Source organism: Triticum urartu, chromosome 7A (assembly GCF_056163025.1).
Source record: "Triticum urartu cultivar PI428250 chromosome 7A, HENAU_Tu73, whole genome shotgun sequence".
Classification (NCBI taxonomy): domain Eukaryota; kingdom Viridiplantae; phylum Streptophyta; class Magnoliopsida; order Poales; family Poaceae; genus Triticum; species Triticum urartu.
This window is the reverse complement of record NC_141879.1, coordinates 553,953,977-553,960,737: the sequence shown is the minus strand read 5'-3', so window position 1 is coordinate 553,960,737 and position 6,761 is coordinate 553,953,977. Positions and strand designations below refer to the sequence as shown.

The 6,761-nt window shown below is 42.7% G+C and overlaps 1 pseudogene; it reads left to right on the top strand.

The window, feature by feature from the left end:
• The first annotated feature begins 4,194 nt into the window (after nucleotides 1–4,194).
• On the top strand, nucleotides 4,195–6,139 carry LOC125521577 (crocetin glucosyltransferase, chloroplastic pseudogene; annotated as a pseudogene).
• Nucleotides 6,140–6,761: the final 622 nt, after the last annotated feature.

Sequence of the window (6,761 nt, the reverse complement as noted above, 5' to 3'; positions counted from 1 at the left end):
GCGCGGGGGTCTGGTGGTGCTGCTGCTCTCGCTGTCCTCGAGCAGTAATGCTAGAACTATGGGCTATTTTTACATGGTTTATCGTACAGGCTGATGTGGAGCAAACTAATTGGCTTAGGATTAGCAGTCGGGCCCCACCCCCTGAAATCGGGGGGGGGGGAGGGGGGAGGGATCCGGCTTGCTTGCTCTCTCCCCATGCTCCCATCCGTGCTCCCACTTCATCTTATGGTTGTCTTTTCCCTTTTTTCCTTTCTAATCTAATCATCTCCCCCCTGATTTTAAGGGGTGGGGTCGGGGCCTTATTTTGTACCAATCAAATTAATCCACATATGCAGGAGTACGAATGGGCACACGAGAAGGAAGCACGCAAGTTTGGTCAGTTCCAGCTGATCCTGGTGCTCCTTCTCTCCGCCGACCGCCAGGTGCTCCTCCCCTCTGCCGACAGCGTCCGAGTCCCAGTTGATCGGCCTCGTAACAAGAAGAGGGAGTTCTCAAAACAAAAACAAAGAACCAGAAGAGGGAGCACGTGCGTTGATCACAGAGCGACCAATACCACAGATCACAGATCTACAGTACTGGTTGGCATGTGCATGCCGTTCGCTTGACACATGCAGCCGCTCCTCTCCCAAACCACATGGGTGCGCCGGCCGCGAGCAATTAGTTCCCGACAGAGTCATGGATGAACCAGCTTCCTCGCGTGGGCAGCTGGGCATCGTGGGTCGCGTGCTTCCCAGTGCTTCACCGTGGACGGATGCTAAGCATGCCACATAAGTAAAAAAATGATGGCACAACATTTAAAAAAAAGAGAGTACTTTGGTGACCCCAGGAAGAACCAATGCCAAGCGCGAGAACCTAGGCAAATCACTTAAATGAAACAATTTGGCCAATGCATGAAAGACTTTAGGTGCTAACTCATTAAATAAAGTGTGCTTAGCAACAACAAGTTAAGCACCTATGCATTGAGGAGTTGAGTTGCTAAAGTATTTAATGCACTTAGCACCTCATCTAAGCACCTTTGCATTGGGACCCAAGGTCTCTCGCGCTATGCCACTCAAATCGGAAAGCGTGCCAGCCGTCGCTGCAAGATCGCGTGACGCTCTCTCGAGCTACGCGAGTCGCAAACCTCTTTTTACCGGAGCCGGTATGTACCGGTGCTAAATCCACCCTTCAATTCTTGAAGATTGGTGCACACTGTCTACATGCATACTAGTATTCCTTTGTATTTTGTTAAACATCATCATGTATGAAATGTCTTGTCAACTCTTGTCAGCACTTTTTGCCAGTACCGTGCATGCATGTCTCAGACATACTCTCCTCCTCTAGCTCCCATAGTACCATTTAAATTTCATTTGACATTTTCAACCGTTTATATCTTTTAAATCAAAATTACATATGTGAAATATTTTATATATTTGATCTCCGGGTGGCAAGACCTTTAGAACAAGATCAATTTCGGATACATTTCAAATACATTTAATTTTCAACATTTCAATTAACTTATTTCACTCTATATATTATGTGTGAAACTGCTTATTTCACTGTTCGAAACTTATTTCACTCTATATATGGTTTGAAAATATAATTTTTGTGATGTGTGAAATCAGTTTTTTTAAACGAGTGGAATATAGTACTTCAAATGAGTGAATCTAATGTTTTCTCTCAAATGAGTGAAATAAGTTTTTTCAACTGAGTGAAATCAGTTATTTCAAATAAATGATATATTGTTTTGAAATAATAAAATCAATTTGTGAATGAGTGAAATATGTATTTCAAATTAGTGTTAGATGTATGGTAGATGTTACATATTTTGAGAAATCATTCAATATATTAAACTAATTTACTATTTTACTGTTTAGAAAAACTGAAATATCATATTTCAGTGTGCAATATGCGAAACTAGTTATTTAAACAATGTGAGCTGATTATTTCAATTTATTTTTTTAAATGCGTGAAATCTTGTTTTGAAACTAGTGAAATTGTTTGTTGAAATGATTTTTTATTTTCAACATTTCAAATAACTTATTTCACTCTATATATTATGTGTGAAACTGCTTATTTCACTGTTCGAAACTTATTTCACTCTATATATGGTTTGAAAATATAATTTTTTGTGATGTGTGAAATCAGTTTTTTTAAACGAGTGGAATATAGTACTTCAAATGAGTGAATCTAATGTTTTCTCTCAAATGAGTGAAATAAGTTTTTTCAACTGAGTGAAATCAGTTGTTTCAAATAAATGATATATTGTTTTGAAATAATAAAATCAATTTGTGAATGAGTGAAATATGTATTTCAAATTACTGTTAGATGTATGGGAGATGTTACATATTTTGAGAAATCATTCAATATATTAAACTAATTTACTATTTTACTGTTTAGAAAAACTGAAATATCATATTTCAGTGTGCAATATGCGAAACTAGTTATTTAAACAATGTGAGCTGATTATTTCAATTTATTTTTTTAAATGCGTGAAATCTTGTTTTGAAACTAGTGAAATTGTTTGTTGAAATGATTTTTTAAAATAAGTGAAATTAGTTTTCTGAAATAAATGGAACCAAATTTTTAAGATGAGTGAAATACGTGAAATACACATGCCACATTTTTTGGGTGTGAAATACGTGAAACTAGTTATTTCAAACATGTGAAACTGATTATTTTTTGAAAAATGACCGAAACATATTTTATGAAGCGAGTGAACTTGTTTTTGGTAATAATTGAAAGATGTTTTTTGAATAACTGAAATCAGTAAATCAAAATGACTGAAATCGAGTTTATCTGGAATAACGTGTGAAATTGGTCTCTTAAGGATTTAAATAAGTTTTTTTAAATGAGTGAAATTATATTTCTTAAATGAGCAAAGTGAGATTTATGCAACAATTTAGGTTCATTTTGTTAATATGTGAAACTTATTACTTTGGATATGTGAAATGGATTGTTTCATGTGCGAAAGCACTTGTAAAGAGATTGTTTTTGTAAAGAGTGAATCAGTTTTCCAAATCACATAATTGTGTTTTTTCAAACTTGTGAAATATTTTTTAGGGAAGTAATTACATATTTCTCAGGGAAGTTATTTCATATATTTCAATACATATCTCACTGAAATAACAAGTAACAGATATGACAAATAGCAGTTTCATATATTCTAGAGAAGTAGTTTCATATATTTTCACAGAATTTAGTTTCACAACTTGCAACTCCATTGAAATATATTTCAGGGAAGTAATTTCATATATTTCAATACATATCTCACTGAAATAACAAGTTACAAATATATGAAATAGCATTTTCATATATTTCAGAGAAGTAATTTCATATATTTTCACAAAAATTAGTTTCGCAACTTGCAACACCACATTGAAATATATTTCAGGGAAGTAATTTCATATTTTTCAATACATATCTCACTGAAATAACAAGTTACAAATATGAGAAATATCAGTTTCATATATTTCAGAGAAGTGATTTCATATTTTTTTCACAGAAATTAGTTTGACAACGTGCAACAACACATTGAAATATCAGTTTCACATATTTTACACAGCTCAACTACACATAGCTATTTCAATTAATATCTCACTGAAAATCATTCAATCGTTTTGAGAAATGTGTAACACTTCCAGTAGTGTTTAAGAATGAATGAAATTAGTTCTTTTAAATGAGTGAAATCATTTTTATGAAATTAGTGAACTTGATTTTGAATATTAGTGAAATATGCATTTTTAAATAAGTGAAACCAGTGTTTAAAAAAGTTTGAAATTAGTTTTTTAACAAGTGAAATCATATTTTTTTGGAAATTAGTGAAACAGTCGAAATCATTTTTGTGAAATACCGAAATAATCTTATATTTTTCTGAAAGTGATTTCAAAGATAATTGAAATATACAAAATAAAAGTAGTTGAAATATATCCTAGATTGATCTTGTTTTGAAGGTCTTGTCGGCGCGAATTCTAATATATAAAAAGTTTAAAAAGTGAACATTTGTTTGAAAATATATCAATCATTTAAAATATGAGGATGAAAATTAATGCATGTTAGATGTATGGGAGAGAGAATGCATGCATGCACGGTTATTTTTCTCCTCCCTATCTCTCTCTCTTCTCTGTAAAAGGCTGCCACCATGTACTTTCTGTCAGGCCGTGTCACTAGTATTCACAATGTATAGAGCAAGATATAATATACGTTACCAGATCACATGAATCTTGATGAAATGCATGTGTGGTGGATGTCACATTGGTAGGTACCGGTTCCGGTAGAAAAACTCCGAGGCTGTTTGGTTTTAGGACTAGCACTGTCACACTTTACCACATATTTTTATCAAGTTTGCCTAAGGTTAGTTCATTAAAATAAAAGCCACAAGTTGGCAAGCCTAAGAGAATCTTGTCATATTTTTTGTATGTATGTCATATGGGTCTAAATTTGGCTTGCCAAAGGTATGTGGCTTGCCAAAGGTGTGGCTTGAACCAAACATACATCTAAATTGATCAAACTTGTCTAACCTTAACGTTAGTTGTGGCAACCTTTGGCTCTTTAGTCGCTACGCGAGTCCGCCTGAGGAAAGGGGGACAAGCATGTCTCCGCAGCCGCACTTCCTCGTGCTCACGTACCAGCTCCAGGGACACATCGCGCCGGCGCTCCGCCTCGCCTGGCGCCTGCTCGCCGCTGCGCCCGGCGCGGTCGTCACGTTCTCCACCACCGCGACCGCGCACCAACGCATGTTCCCGGCGAAGGCGGACGCGCCCGACAGCGGCGATGGCCGCCTCGAGTTCCTCCCGTTCTCGGACGGCTTCGACAACGGTACGACAGGACCGCCGACCCCGCGGCGTGCACCGACTACATGGCGTCCTTCCACGCCGCGGGCGCGCGCAGCGTCGGGGAGCTGGTGGACGCGCTCGCCGCGCGCGGCCGCCCCGTGACCCGCGTCGTCTACACGATGCTCCTCCCGTGGGCCGCGGACGTCGCGCGCGAGAAAGGCGTGCCGTCCGCGCTCTACTGGATCCAGCCGGCTGCCGTGTTGGCCTTCTACTACCATTTCTTCCACGGCCACGCCGGCGTCGTGACGGACAACCGCCACGACCCGTCGTTCGTCGTGCGGCTCCCGGGCCTCCCTCCGCTGGCCGTGCGGGACCTCCCGTCCATCATCACGGAGTCCGCCGACCCCGCCGAGTTCTACCACAGCATCTACACTACCGTGCGCGACCTGTTCGACACGCTCGACAGGGAAACCCCCAGAGCAATCGTGCTCGTCAACACGTGCCAGGAACTCGAGGAGAGCGCGCTCGCCGCCGTGGGAGCGTACAACGCGCTGCCGATCGGCCCAGTGCCCCCGTCCGGCGACGAGACCGGCCTCTTCAAGCAGGACGGCGCCAAGTACATGGAGTGGCTCGACACCAAGCCGGCCGATTCCGTGGTGTACGTCGCGTTCGGGAGCCGGGCGGGGATGGATAGGGAGCAGCTCGACGAGCTGCTCCTCGGCCTCGAGGAGAGCGGGAGGCCGTACCTCTGCGTCGTCCGGAAGGACGTCAAGGCGGAGTTCGCCGATGGCGAGGCGACGTCGGAGCCCGAGACGAACGCGCGGCTCGGGAACGGCACGGTGGTGGAGTGGTGCGACCAGGTGCGGGTGCTCTCGCACGCCGCGGTGGGCTGCTTCGTGACGCATTGTGGATGGAACTCGGTGATGGAGAGCCTGGCGTGCGGCGTGCCCATGGTGTGCGTGCCCCATATGTCGGACCAGCGGATGAACGCGTGGCTCGTCGAGTGCGAGTGGCGCGTGGGAGCGCGCGCGGAGGTGCGCAGCGACGGCGTGTTGCGCGCGACCGGGGTGAGGCAGCGCGTAGAGGAGGTGATGCAGGAGGGTGAGGACGGAGCGGGGGCCGCGCGGCGCGCGGCGTCGGAGTGGAAGCGGGTGGTCGCTGAGGCTCTCGGCAAAGGTGGCTCGTCGGATCGTAATCTAAGGGCATTCATCGAGGCCGTCGATGACGGTGTGTCCGTATGACACTGGCTTGTAGTAGGAGCAGTGGTATGTTTTAACTGTTGGTTGCTGAAATAGCTCAGGTTATCAAATGAGTTTGTTTGAGCTTCCGTGAAATAATAATGTGTTTGGTTTGAGAAACAGGGGCATGAAATGTTATGGTTTCATTTCACGGGGAATGAGTTTATTCCATTTTTGTGTTGGGTTGAAGATAAAAAATGCAACGATACATGGTTTTGACATATAGTATGCCATACTCATCAATATTCATATATGGCCCGCTTATCTCCCGACATGGTAAAGCGTCTCTCCAGGACGCACCAGTGTCACACCACGCGCCGCCAGCAACACCCTATGACGTCGGGCCCCCTCGCCCCCGCTGTCGTCGGCCCTCATCGCGGCGGTGGCGACGTTTTTTGGTACATGAGCTGGTTGCGGTTTTCAATTCCGCCTCAAAGCATGTGTCACTAATACTCCGCACGGCGGTGGCGATTATGAAAAACACCTCCAATATCATGGACAATTTGAGCGATTTCGTATTTAAAATCACTTATAATACTATTTTCTGCAGGTGGTTGCATACTAATAACTGCCTTTATTTTGTAGGTCAGGGATGTGAATTTTTCCATTTAGCTACCTGCCCTTGCTAATGATAGTCAGATGAAACCCTTCTCAATTTCGTATTTCTTAACCAATCACACAAAGGAAATTGGAAGTAATCATTGAAATAAACATATGCATTCGTCATTAATTTGTACAAAGCTTTGCATCTCATAGCAGACATGCATAT